The sequence below is a fragment of the Montipora foliosa genome, unplaced genomic scaffold (assembly GCF_036669935.1).
Source record: "Montipora foliosa isolate CH-2021 unplaced genomic scaffold, ASM3666993v2 scaffold_306, whole genome shotgun sequence".
NCBI lineage: Eukaryota > Metazoa > Cnidaria > Anthozoa > Scleractinia > Acroporidae > Montipora > Montipora foliosa.
In genome coordinates this window covers 113,547-127,063 of record NW_027179607.1, presented here as the reverse complement: position 1 = coordinate 127,063, position 13,517 = coordinate 113,547, and the positions used below count along the sequence as shown (strand labels likewise).

Below are 13,517 nucleotides of genomic sequence, written 5' to 3'. Positions count from 1 at the left end.
AGAAGCGATTGCCCGTAAATGCTCACAGCGGACAAGGTGCTCCCAGTCTCATGGCCACGAGATATGGTGGTCCGATTACAATCCGTGCCAAGGAGGAATGCCCAAAGCCAACCTGAAAGCGAGGCGCACACAACGATCGCCTTGTACAGTGGGCAGCAGGACCAGCATTGCATGGCACTTGCGTTTGACGGCAAGAGGACAAATGCACATTGTGCTTGCTCTGACCTCGTTTTTATTTTCCCTTATAACACAGTTAATTTTCAATTTTCACGGCGGAAATTACTTGTCTACGACCATACCACAGGGAAAACACCGGTTCTCGGTCCGATCACCGAAGTTAAGCCCTGTCGGGCGGGGTTAGTACTTGGATGGGAGACCGCCTGGGAATACCCGTGTTGTAGGCTTCCCTTTTTTCCTTCTGTACATTGATTATCTCAAAAAATCTCAGTTTCCTTTAATGAAAGAACATTCCAACCAGGTTTTTTGAACACAACATGCCAACGATATTTCAAAGATGAGACATACAACAAAAAACAAAATAGTTCACACGAGAAAGTGGAACTTGTATTCCCAAGGGAGCGCGTGCGCGCGAGATCTTATCAATCCAACGTTTATGACATGAAACGTATCTTTTCGTGTGAGCAAAGAACAGATACGACAAGTAAAAAATGCATGCACTGTTATGCATTAGATGGAAGTTAACCTAGCCCGGATGATATGCATACAACGAAGGCTACAACACTACAACATTGATCCTGCGAAAACGTGACTTACGTGACGTAGCGCACTTCAAAGTCTTACTGTTCCCTGCTCAACACGGACAGTACGTATTCAAAGGGCCGATAAGGACACTATCCTGACCATGAAAGATTTACTTTTTATGATAACAATCCAATTAACTGATAACATAGAGAAACCACAAAGTGTTGGCCACAGAAATGTAACGCCAACTGATCTGGCGGGTCCTCAGTTACTCAATGCAAAACGGGCTCTCCAGAACGCAACATAACACAACGCAAAAGAAATCTATCGCGATGGAGCAGTACAAACACACATCCACTTACGTTTTCGAAACGATGCACGAGGATCAAGAGCTCGACCCGCTGGCATTTTCTTGTCTCACTCGTCTATCGATGGAAATCGATGCGGCTGAAATAAACACGTCCTCTCGCTCTCTCTACGGCCAAGAATGAAAGAAATAAAATCACAGTTTTGCAGTGCACCAAGTACGGAACATTCACCTACAATTTCAGCAGTGGAATTCACAAATACAACTCACCTTCCTTAGTCCTTACACCGCCACCGCATCTCCTTCCCTGCCCTGCCTGAAACGTTACCAACAAACCTTCCCATTAGCCAACTTTGCCACCGGGTTTGGTGCGGGGACTAGCGCGAACGCAGGTCCCCACTACCAGAAATTATACGCTCGAGTTACCCACATTTGGGGTAATCGCAAGGGTCAACCCAATCGAAGTGCAATGAAAGAGCCTCACCTTGAGAGGACTGCCTCCCTGATCACCGTGCCTCCCGCGTCAGGTAAGTATGCCTTTTCAACCTCTCCGGAACCGCAAAACGCAACATTGTCTGCGCATACCATGTGGTAATGGGGGTCACGTGCTCCTCGTCCTGTCGTGTCGTGCTGTCCACTCGCTGCTATGCTACCTAGAAAAGAGAAGAGAATGTGAAGGTTGGTTGCTTGGTCATTTGTTCTGCTTTCACTTGAGTATTTCTTCCCCAGAGGGAAGTGGGCCACGCTCGGAGGTAGTGCTATACCGAGGCAACCCGTGGCCGGGACGAGGCAAGCCTCTTTTCCACGGCCCAGTTCCAACAATCAGTTTAATATATGAGCTGCTCGATGAGCAGCGATGGCAGACCAAAGGTCACCAGTCGACAGACTCATCCAACGCCTGAGGCATTGGTCACCAGTATTAGGCGACAGAGGCGAAATAAAACTAAGCAAATCAGGTGGTACAGAGGGTGAATTAAGCAGGTGGCCCGAAGCGAAAAACGAGCTTGTTGGAAACATAGAGGCGATGACTCCATCCGCCCCCCACTGGCGGGCAAAATAACGTCGACGTCTCCGGGTTGAAAAACGCTTGAAGAGCAAGGGGAGGTGGAACTTGACACGGGCCTTTGCTCCCTCAATGACGGCGAGGGCCCCAGGTTGACAGAACGAAAGCGGTAGTCATTGCGGGCCAGCCAGATGTGAAACTTACAGGCACACAACAGGTAACTGAAGACTTTGGGCACTGCGTGAAGCTCAGTGGAATTGAAACCAAAAAGTAAATGGCGACGCTCAAGCACAGGACACATAGGCGAGAAATGAAAAAGGAGGGACTGTAGCCAACCAACAACACTTTGAGCAAGGGGACACACAAAGAGCAAATGCGACAGTGACTCGACGACAGGACCACAAAAACAAGCGGAGGAGACAGATAAACCAAAAGAGAGAAGACGCTCAGCAGTGTAAATCACACCATGAGCTACCTTCCAGGAGAAATCAACAACAAAGCGGTCAAAATCAAAGAAGTGGAACTGGCGCCACGTATCATACCAGTAAAGGTCCCCAAAGGAGGGAAAGAACTTAACTACACAGTGCGGTGTGACAGAGGAACAGGATAAAAGAAACTGGTAACCGACTTTGGCAGAGAAAAAAAGCCACGGAGGCGACAACGTGAGGGTCAGAGGATGCGAAAACCAAAGTTCCCCGGGAGGGGGAAAAAGAGCCACCAAGCGACTCCCAGGCCAAAAGCAAAGAGGAGTAAAATGGCGGTAACAGGGACCTGTCGAAGGCAGCGGGACGGGAGAAAACATCAAGAGAGGAGGCAGCAAAACACGATTGAAACCAGTACGACACAAAGGAGGACCAGCTTGACGAGGACAAAGTAGACCGTTTGACCCACTGACCCAGAAGCGACCAAACCTTGAGCTTAATGTCCACCACCGAGAAACCTCCCAGCGATGTGGGCTGAACGACCACAGCACGTGCAACGAGCTCCCGCTTGGTTTTCCAGAAGAATGAGAAAACAAGGGAGTTAAGTTCTTTAAGTACCCAGGGGGGCATGTGGACCAGGGATGCCACATACCAAACCCTGGCGAGGGCCAGGCAATTGATGACCAAAGCCTTGCCATGAAAAGACAAGGAGCGCTGACGCCAGGAGGAGAGGACGCGTTCCACAGCCTCTATCCGAGGCCGCCAATTAGTTCATCAATGTCATGCGGGCCAATGAAGACTCCGAGGATTTTAAGCTTAGAAGATGTCCAGTCGAGAGGGACAGGGGGGTCAGTTCGGCCAGCCCAAGACCCCAGCCACAAGCCGCGAGACTTTGTCAGGTTGAGCTTGGATCCAGAACCAAGCTCATACCTTGTGTAGGTGTCAAAAACAGCCCTAATGGAGGCATCGGAGGACAAGATGAGCGATGTGTCATCCGCGTACTGGGAAATTGGAGAGAGCGGTGAGGGCAGTCCAGGCAGCAAAGGTCCAGTAATGGCGGGATTTGCTCGAATATTGGCGGCCAAGACCTCAGCGACCATAACATACAGCAAAGGTGCGAGGGGGCAGCCTTGACGCACCCCCCGTGTGAGACTGAAAAAGTTTGAGACATGACCGTTAACAATGACAGCACTCTGAACAGCATTATAGAAAAGGCGGATCCAGCGCAGAAAGGAGGTTTGGAAACCCATTCTGCAGAGGGTGGCATGCAGAAAGGACCAATCAACGCGATCAAACGCTTTTTCTTGGTCGAGCGAGAGGATGGCACAAGGAGACCCGGATTGCGTGGCGTAATGGACCATGTCTCGGAGATAAGCGACGTTCTCACCAATATAACGACCGGGGACACCACAGGTTTGATCCTCAGCCACCACGGCATGAATAACCTTCAGGAGACGCCCAGCGATGACGCGGGCAGCGAGCTTGTAGTCCACACTAAGGAGGGAAATTGGCCGCCAGTTACGAGGGTTCAGCCGGTCACCCGTCTTAAAGATGAGAGAAATGATGCCTCGACGCTGAGAGAGGCTGAGAGTGCCAGCCTCATAACATGAGTTCAGGACGAGCACGAGGTCCTGTCCGAGCACCGGCCAGAATTTGACATAAAACTCCATAGGGAGGCCATCCAAGCCCGGGGTCTTGCCTCGAGCCATCCCACATAAAGCAGTATAACACTCCTCCGACTGGAGAGGACCATCACACTGTTGAGCCTGGTCGGCGGACAAGGTGGAGGTGAGGGCGTCGAGCAGGGAAAGAGCCACGTCCCCGTCAGTAGGCTCGGCACTAAACAAGTTAGAATAAAAGGAAGCAAAAGCCTGGCATAGGTCCTTTGAACTCGAGACCACTGTGCCATCATCGCATCGAAGTGCTGAAATAAGTCGGTCGGCGGCACGCTTCTTTTCCAGACGGAAGAAAAAGGCCGAGGAGGTTTCACCTTCCTCAACCCATTGGCCCGAGCACGGACTTGGGCTCCCCGAGCTGCCTCGAGGTCTAGGGCAGCAAGGGCAGACAGGGTAGAATGGTACGGCTCAACACAGGAGGTGAAACCGGCATCAACACGGTTCTTAAGATGCCCAGCTAGTCGGCCAAGGAGGTCTCGACACTGCGATGTTTTCTTTCGAGCGCTCAGCGCAATATTTAATTGTGAGGCCTTTGATTTGGCTCTTGCCCTTATCCCACCACTTAGCTAGTGACGGGAAGGACAGCATGGACTGCCTCCAAACGGACCAAAAATTAGTGATATGCTGGATATAGTCCTCATCATTGAGGACAGAAATGTTGAGCTTCCAGAAACTGTCCCAGGAGCAGCAATGTCTGGGACACTACAAGAAAGCACCACACCACAGTGATCCGAAAACGGACAAGGAATAATATCGCAAGTCAAGACTGATGGTAACAGGAGTACGGGGCACCAATGAGATCAATACGGGAGGCCATAAGGCCGTCTGAGCGAGTCCAAGAGAAGGCAGAATCGGAAGGATGCAGGTGCCTCCAAATGTCCAGACAACAGCAGGAGTCAAAAAGACGTTTTAAGGTAGCAGTACTTTCGCGGGAAGTGTCAGAGACATTGGAGCCCCGACGATCGAGGGCGCGGTCGAACACAGTGTTAAAGTCCCCGGCAAGGAAGGTCGGATAGGTGGGATCAACCCAAGACGAGACGTCGTCCAGGAAGTCGTCACGGGCTGGGTTGCGATTGGGGGCGTAGAGACAGCAGATACGAAACGGGTGCCCAGAATGGGTAAAGTGGCAAAAAACAACACGCCCAGCGGTGTCACACCAAGAGCTCGTAAGGGTGACCGTGGGGCGGAATAAAATGATGCAACCACAAGAGTGTGCAGAGCCAACAGAAGCAACTGCATTAAAACCAGATGAACGAAACCAGACTGACATTCACTGTCTGAAGAGCAGTGGGCCCTCTTGTAGGCAGACAATGTCAGGGACCTGAGGAAAGGAACGTAACCAGTGCAGAACACCAGCGCGCTTGGACGAGTCCCTGAGACCATTGGTGTTTAAGGAGAGGATAGAGAGAGCCATAACTGAGAAGAAAGAGAGAGACAGCACAACTAGGAGCGACGGCTCCGAACCGGGGCAGGGGGAGCCAAGGAGGGAAGGCCAGAATGAACAGCCCTCCCAGACTCCCTGCCCTTTCCAGACTTCGAGCGGCCGGGGACCGCAGAACCAGGAAGAGGTTTCTTCGCTTTCTTCTTAGACTTGACCTGATCATCAGAGGAAGCCTCAACATCCGAAAGTCCACGCTTAGTGACTGGTGAATCAGTCAGCTCGACCTCGTTAACCATTACGGGAGACAGAGATAGAACCTGTGGGGTATTTACAGGGGTTACATTGATGCCCGTTAAAGGGTCATCGTCACTAAATATACTTTGACTGTATTCAGTCTCATTAACTAGTTCATTATCATTCGTATCCATTTCTTTTCCATTATTACTATTATCCATTTCCATTTCTTTTCCATTAACTACAGCATTATTTGTCATTTCTTTTCCAGTAACTACATTATTACTATTATCCATTTCCATTTCTTTTCCATTAACTATAGTAGTATTGTCCATTACACCAACTACGTTACTACTAGTGTTAACATTGTATTACTCTGTGGCGCAGCCAAACCATCAGACGCAGCGGCGGGGGAGGCAGCCACCTGCACGCGCGTCGAGGACCCACCATTACCGTTTTAGGGAGGGCCGCACCCTCCTTAACATTTACTGGTGGCAGGAGAGGCCATGGGTGGAGTACCAGGGGGGATAACTCATTGTCCCTGAGGTCGGTGTGGGAACCCCAACTTGAAATACCAGGTTGCGTGGGGGCAGGAGGACGAAGGGTTACCCCCTCGTCCCCAGAGTCCTCATGGTCAGAGCTTGCAGGAGAAGTGGGAAGGTCCTCAGGACCAGAACTGACATCCAGGAGGGGAGGCAGCGACTCCGGGGGAGTGGCACCAACAACAAGTGAAGCGGACGGATGGGCGGGGGTCGCAGGCGAAGATGGTGGGTTCCCCCAGGCATTGGGGGGGTTGGGCAATCCCTGGCCATGTGACCAGGCTCCCGACACCTGCGGCACTTCCCGCGCAAGTCACAGTTTTTGGTGAGGTGTTCCCCACGACAGATATCACATTCGGCCGGCTGACCCACATACCACACCTTACATTTATATCCAGCAATGTCCAGATTACGAGGGATCCGGCCAGAACGAACCATTTTGATGATACGGGCTCCAGTGCAGATTGCAGGGTCACCCGGGTAATGCTGGTGCCTTATCGTCTCCACCTTCCCGTACGAGGAAAAGTAGGGCCGGAGGCGATCATCACTCTCCTCAAAGGGATAGTGATACAACATAACATTTTGAGCTCGAGGCCCAGCATACATGACTTTGCACTTAGCACCAGCTAAAGTGACAAAATCATAACCTTCAACAATATTTTTACATTTTGGGTCAGCGAAAGTAATCTGAACCAGTTTTACGGGAACAAACTGAATACTGTCAATCACAAAGGGGGTGAACTTTCCCTTGATGGCTGTAACAAGTTCCGCCCTGGGAACAGAGGTTGGAACATCGGAAAGGTCGAGGACTACTGTCCTCTTAAAGGCCGCAAGAGGCATGATGAAAAGGGAAAAAGAGAAAAAACAGTCCCCCCGGAAAGCAAAGCTCCCAGGAAGGGAACAGAAAGACTGGCTACCCTGGGTTATGGCAGGACGCCAAGCATAAGTCCCCAGGAGGGTCACCAGTAAAACTCAGGAATCAAAAATCTTACCACAAATCCCAAAAACGCTTGTCCCCACACTCCAATTCCAATACGGAACTTACGCGTACCACAAGGAAAGGCACGAACCTGGCAGATAATAAAAACCCGCGTCAGGTAAGTATGCCTTTTCAACCTCTCCGGAACCGCAAAAACGCAACTTGTCTGCGCATACCATGTGGTAATGGGGGTCACGTGCTCCTCGTCCTGTCGTGTCGTGCTGTCCACTCGCTGCTATGCTACCTAGAAAAGAGAAGAGAAATGTGAAGGTTGGTTGCTTGGTCATTTGTTCTGCTTTCACTTGATTATTTCTTCCCCAGAGGGAAGTGGGCCACGCTCGGAGGTAGTGCTATACCGAGGCAACCCGTGGCCGGGACGAGGCAAGCCTCTTTTCCACGGCCCAGTTCCAAAAATCAGTTTAATATATGAGCTGCTCGATGAGCAGCGTATCAGATATTAAGCTGATAAGAACAGATACTACACTTGATCTTAGCCAAAAGGCCGAGAAGCGATGCCCGTAAATGCTCACAGCGGACAAGGTGCTCCCAGTCTCATGGCCACGAGATATGGTGGTCCGATTACAATCCGTGCCAAGGAAGGAATGCCCAAAGCCAACCTGAAAGCGAGGCGCACACCAACGATCGCCCTTGTACAGTGGGCAGCAGGACCAGCATTGCATGGCACTTGGCGTTGACGGCAAGAGGACAAATGCACATTGTGCTTGCTCTGACCTCGTTTTTATTTTCCCTTATAACAAAGTTAATTTTCACTGCTAATTACTTGTCTACGACCATACAACAGGTAAAACACCGGTACTAGTCCGATCACCGAAGTAAAGCCCTGTCGTTCGTGGTTAGTACTTGGATGTGAGACCGCATGGGAATACCCCGTGTTGTAGGCTTCCCTTTTCCTTCTGTACACTTGATTATCTCAAAAAATCTCAGTTTCCTTTAATGAAAGAACATTCCAAACCAGGTTTTTTGAAACACAACATGCCAACGATATGTCAAAGATGAGACATACAACAAAAACAAAATAGTTTCACAACGAGAAAGTGGACTTGTATTCCCAAGGGAGCGCGTGCGCGCGAGATCTTATCAATCCAACGTTTATGACATGAAACGTATCTTTTCGTGTGAGCAAAGAACAGGATACGACAAGTAAAAAATGCATGCACTGTTATGCATTAGATGGAAGTTAACCTAGCCCGGATGATATGCATACAACGAAGGCTACAACACTACAACATTGATCCTGCGAAAACGTGACTTACGTGACGTAGCGCACTTCAAAGTCTTACTGTTCCCTGCTCAACACGGACAGTACGTATTCAAAGGGCCGATAAGACACTATCCTGACCATGAAAGATTTACTTTTTATGATAACAATCCAATTAACTGATAACATAGAGAAACCACAAAGTGTTGGCCACAGAAATGTAACGCCAACTGATCTGGCGGGTCCTCAGTTACTCAATGCAAAACGGGCTCTCCAGAACGCAACATAACACAACGCAAAAGAAATCTATCGCGATGGAGCAGTACAAACACACATCCACTTACGTTTTCGAAACGATGCACGAGGATAAGAGCTCGACCCGCTGGCATTTTCTTGTCTCACTCGTCTATCGATGGAAATCGATGCGGCTGAAATAAACACGTCCTCTCGCTCTCTCTACGGCCAAGAATGAAAGAAATAAAATCACAGTTTTGCAGTGCACCAAGTACGGAACATTCACCTACAATTTCAGCAGTGGAATTCACAAATACAACTCACCTTCCTTAGTCCTTACACCGCCACCGCATCTCCTTCCCTGCCCTGCCTGAAACGTTACCAACAAACCTTCCCATTAGCCAACTTTGCCACCGGGTTTGGTGCGGGGACTAGCGCGAACGCAGGTCCCCACTACCAGAAATTATACGCTCGAGTTACCCACATTTGGGGTAATCGCAAGGGTCAACCCAATCGAAGTGCAATGAAAGAGCCTCACCTTGAGAGGACTGCCTCCCTGATCACAGTGCCTCCCGCGTCAGGTAAGTATGCCTTTTCAACCTCTCCGGAACCGCAAAACGCAACTTGTCTGCGCATACCATGTGGTAATGGGGGTCACGTGCTCCTCGTCCTGTCGTGTCGTGCTGTCCACTCGCTGCTATGCTACCTAGAAAGAGAAGAGAATGTGAAGGTTGGTTGCTTGGTCATTTGTTCTGCTTTCACTTGATTATTTCTTCCCCAGAGGGAAGTGGGCCACGCTCGGAGGTAGTGCTATACCGAGGCAACCCGTGGCCGGGGACGAGGCAAGCCTCTTTTTTCCACGTCCGCAGTTCCAAAAATCAGTTTAATATATAGAGCTGGCTCGATGAGGCAGCGTAATCAGATATTAACACCAGTCGACAGACTCATCCAACGCCTGAGGCATTGGTCACCAGTATTAGGCGACAGAGGCGAAATAAAACTAAGCAAATCAGGTGGTACAGAGGGTGAATTAAGCAGGTGGCCCGAAGCGAAAAACGAGCTTGTTGGAAACATAGAGGCGATGACTCCATCCGCCCCCCACTGGCGGGCAAAATAACGTCGACGTCTCCGGGTTGAAAAACGCTTGAAGAGCAAGGGGAGGTGGAACTTGACACGGGCCTTTGCTCCCTCAATGACGGCGAGGGCCCCAGGTTGACAGAACGAAAGCGGTAGTCATTGCGGGCCAGCCAGATGTGAAACTTACAGGCACACAACAGGTAACTGAAGACTTTGGGCACTGCGTGAAGCTCAGTGGAATTGAAACCAAAAAGTAAATGGCGACGCTCAAGCACAGGACACATAGGCGAGAAATGAAAAAGGAGGGACTGTAGCCAACCAACAACACTTTGAGCAAGGGGACACACAAAGAGCAAATGCGACAGTGACTCGACGACAGGACCACAAAAACAAGCGGAGGAGACAGATAAACCAAAAGAGAGAAGACGCTCAGCAGTGTAAATCACACCATGAGCTACCTTCCAGGAGAAATCAACAACAAAGCGGTCAAAATCAAAGAAGTGGAACTGGCGCCACGTATCATACCAGTAAAGGTCCCCAAAGGAGGGAAAGAACTTAACTACACAGTGCGGTGTGACAGAGGAACAGGATAAAAGAAACTGGTAACCGACTTTGGCAGAGAAAAAAAGCCACGGAGGCGACAACGTGAGGGTCAGAGGATGCGAAAACCAAAGTTCCCCGGGAGGGGGAAAAAGAGCCACCAAGCGACTCCCAGGCCAAAAGCAAAGAGGAGTAAAATGGCGGTAACAGGGACCTGTCGAAGGCAGCGGGACGGGAGAAAACATCAAGAGAGGAGGCAGCAAAACACGATTGAAACCAGTACGACACAAAGGAGGACCAGCTTGACGAGGACAAAGTAGACCGTTTGACCCACTGACCCAGAAGCGACCAAACCTTGAGCTTAATGTCCACCACCGAGAAACCTCCCAGCGATGTGGGCTGAACGACCACAGCACGTGCAACGAGCTCCCGCTTGGTTTTCCAGAAGAATGAGAAAACAAGGGAGTTAAGTTCTTTAAGTACCCAGGGGGGCATGTGGACCAGGGATGCCACATACCAAACCCTGGCGAGGGCCAGGCAATTGATGACCAAAGCCTTGCCATGAAAAGACAAGGAGCGCTGACGCCAGGAGGAGAGGACGCGTTCCACAGCCTCTATCCGAGGCCGCCAATTAGTTCATCAATGTCATGCGGGCCAATGAAGACTCCGAGGATTTTAAGCTTAGAAGATGTCCAGTCGAGAGGGACAGGGGGGTCAGTTCGGCCAGCCCAAGACCCCAGCCACAAGCCGCGAGACTTTGTCAGGTTGAGCTTGGATCCAGAACCAAGCTCATACCTTGTGTAGGTGTCAAAAACAGCCCTAATGGAGGCATCGGAGGACAAGATGAGCGATGTGTCATCCGCGTACTGGGAAATTGGAGAGAGCGGTGAGGGCAGTCCAGGCAGCAAAGGTCCAGTAATGGCGGGATTTGCTCGAATATTGGCGGCCAAGACCTCAGCGACCATAACATACAGCAAAGGTGCGAGGGGGCAGCCTTGACGCACCCCCCGTGTGAGACTGAAAAAGTTTGAGACATGACCGTTAACAATGACAGCACTCTGAACAGCATTATAGAAAAGGCGGATCCAGCGCAGAAAGGAGGTTTGGAAACCCATTCTGCAGAGGGTGGCATGCAGAAAGGACCAATCAACGCGATCAAACGCTTTTTCTTGGTCGAGCGAGAGGATGGCACAAGGAGACCCGGATTGCGTGGCGTAATGGACCATGTCTCGGAGATAAGCGACGTTCTCACCAATATAACGACCGGGGACACCACAGGTTTGATCCTCAGCCACCACGGCATGAATAACCTTCAGGAGACGCCCAGCGATGACGCGGGCAGCGAGCTTGTAGTCCACACTAAGGAGGGAAATTGGCCGCCAGTTACGAGGGTTCAGCCGGTCACCCGTCTTAAAGATGAGAGAAATGATGCCTCGACGCTGAGAGAGGCTGAGAGTGCCAGCCTCATAACATGAGTTCAGGACGAGCACGAGGTCCTGTCCGAGCACCGGCCAGAATTTGACATAAAACTCCATAGGGAGGCCATCCAAGCCCGGGGTCTTGCCTCGAGCCATCCCACATAAAGCAGTATAACACTCCTCCGACTGGAGAGGACCATCACACTGTTGAGCCTGGTCGGCGGACAAGGTGGAGGTGAGGGCGTCGAGCAGGGAAAGAGCCACGTCCCCGTCAGTAGGCTCGGCACTAAACAAGTTAGAATAAAAGGAAGCAAAAGCCTGGCATAGGTCCTTTGAACTCGAGACCACTGTGCCATCATCGCATCGAAGTGCTGAAATAAGTCGGTCGGCGGCACGCTTCTTTTCCAGACGGAAGAAAAAGGCCGAGGAGGTTTCACCTTCCTCAACCCATTGGCCCGAGCACGGACTTGGGCTCCCCGAGCTGCCTCGAGGTCTAGGGCAGCAAGGGCAGACAGGGTAGAATGGTACGGCTCAACACAGGAGGTGAAACCGGCATCAACACGGTTCTTAAGATGCCCAGCTAGTCGGCCAAGGAGGTCTCGACACTGCGATGTTTTCTTTCGAGCGCTCAGCGCAATATTTAATTGTGAGGCCTTTGATTTGGCTCTTGCCCTTATCCCACCACTTAGCTAGTGACGGGAAGGACAGCATGGACTGCCTCCAAACGGACCAAAAATTAGTGATATGCTGGATATAGTCCTCATCATTGAGGACAGAAATGTTGAGCTTCCAGAAACTGTCCCAGGAGCAGCAATGTCTGGGACACTACAAGAAAGCACCACACCACAGTGATCCGAAAACGGACAAGGAATAATATCGCAAGTCAAGACTGATGGTAACAGGAGTACGGGGCACCAATGAGATCAATACGGGAGGCCATAAGGCCGTCTGAGCGAGTCCAAGAGAAGGCAGAATCGGAAGGATGCAGGTGCCTCCAAATGTCCAGACAACAGCAGGAGTCAAAAAGACGTTTTAAGGTAGCAGTACTTTCGCGGGAAGTGTCAGAGACATTGGAGCCCCGACGATCGAGGGCGCGGTCGAACACAGTGTTAAAGTCCCCGGCAAGGAAGGTCGGATAGGTGGGATCAACCCAAGACGAGACGTCGTCCAGGAAGTCGTCACGGGCTGGGTTGCGATTGGGGGCGTAGAGACAGCAGATACGAAACGGGTGCCCAGAATGGGTAAAGTGGCAAAAAACAACACGCCCAGCGGTGTCACACCAAGAGCTCGTAAGGGTGACCGTGGGGCGGAATAAAATGATGCAACCACAAGAGTGTGCAGAGCCAACAGAAGCAACTGCATTAAAACCAGATGAACGAAACCAGACTGACATTCACTGTCTGAAGAGCAGTGGGCCCTCTTGTAGGCAGACAATGTCAGGGACCTGAGGAAAGGAACGTAACCAGTGCAGAACACCAGCGCGCTTGGACGAGTCCCTGAGACCATTGGTGTTTAAGGAGAGGATAGAGAGAGCCATAACTGAGAAGAAAGAGAGAGACAGCACAACTAGGAGCGACGGCTCCGAACCGGGGCAGGGGGAGCCAAGGAGGGAAGGCCAGAATGAACAGCCCTCCCAGACTCCCTGCCCTTTCCAGACTTCGAGCGGCCGGGGACCGCAGAACCAGGAAGAGGTTTCTTCGCTTTCTTCTTAGACTTGACCTGATCATCAGAGGAAGCCTCAACATCCGAAAGTCCACCGTAAATGCTCACAGCGGGACAAGGTGCT

The 13,517-nt window shown here is 50.9% G+C and overlaps 4 non-coding genes and 3 pseudogenes across 4 annotated transcripts; 2 read left to right on the top strand and 5 right to left on the bottom strand.

The window, feature by feature from the left end:
- Positions 1-285: 285 nt before the first annotated feature.
- LOC137987046 (5S ribosomal RNA) lies at positions 286-404 on the top strand. The gene has a single exon (XR_011120230.1). It is a non-coding gene; the product is annotated as a 5S ribosomal RNA (ribosomal RNA).
- A 976-nt stretch (positions 405-1,380) lies between these two features.
- LOC137987062 (U1 spliceosomal RNA) lies at positions 1,381-1,544 on the bottom strand. Its single transcript, XR_011120244.1, has one exon. It is a non-coding gene; the product is annotated as a U1 spliceosomal RNA (small nuclear RNA).
- Positions 1,545-1,739: 195 nt separating this feature from the next.
- LOC137987033 (U2 spliceosomal RNA) lies at positions 1,740-1,892 on the bottom strand (annotated as a pseudogene).
- A 5,673-nt stretch (positions 1,893-7,565) lies between these two features.
- On the bottom strand, positions 7,566-7,757 carry LOC137987014 (U2 spliceosomal RNA). Its single transcript, XR_011120202.1, has one exon. It is a non-coding gene; the product is annotated as a U2 spliceosomal RNA (small nuclear RNA).
- Positions 7,758-8,026: 269 nt separating this feature from the next.
- Positions 8,027-8,145, top strand: LOC137987047 (5S ribosomal RNA; annotated as a pseudogene).
- Positions 8,146-9,121: 976 nt separating this feature from the next.
- LOC137987061 (U1 spliceosomal RNA) lies at positions 9,122-9,285 on the bottom strand. Its single transcript, XR_011120243.1, has one exon. It is a non-coding gene; the product is annotated as a U1 spliceosomal RNA (small nuclear RNA).
- Positions 9,286-9,478: 193 nt separating this feature from the next.
- Positions 9,479-9,622, bottom strand: LOC137987034 (U2 spliceosomal RNA; annotated as a pseudogene).
- Positions 9,623-13,517: the final 3,895 nt, after the last annotated feature.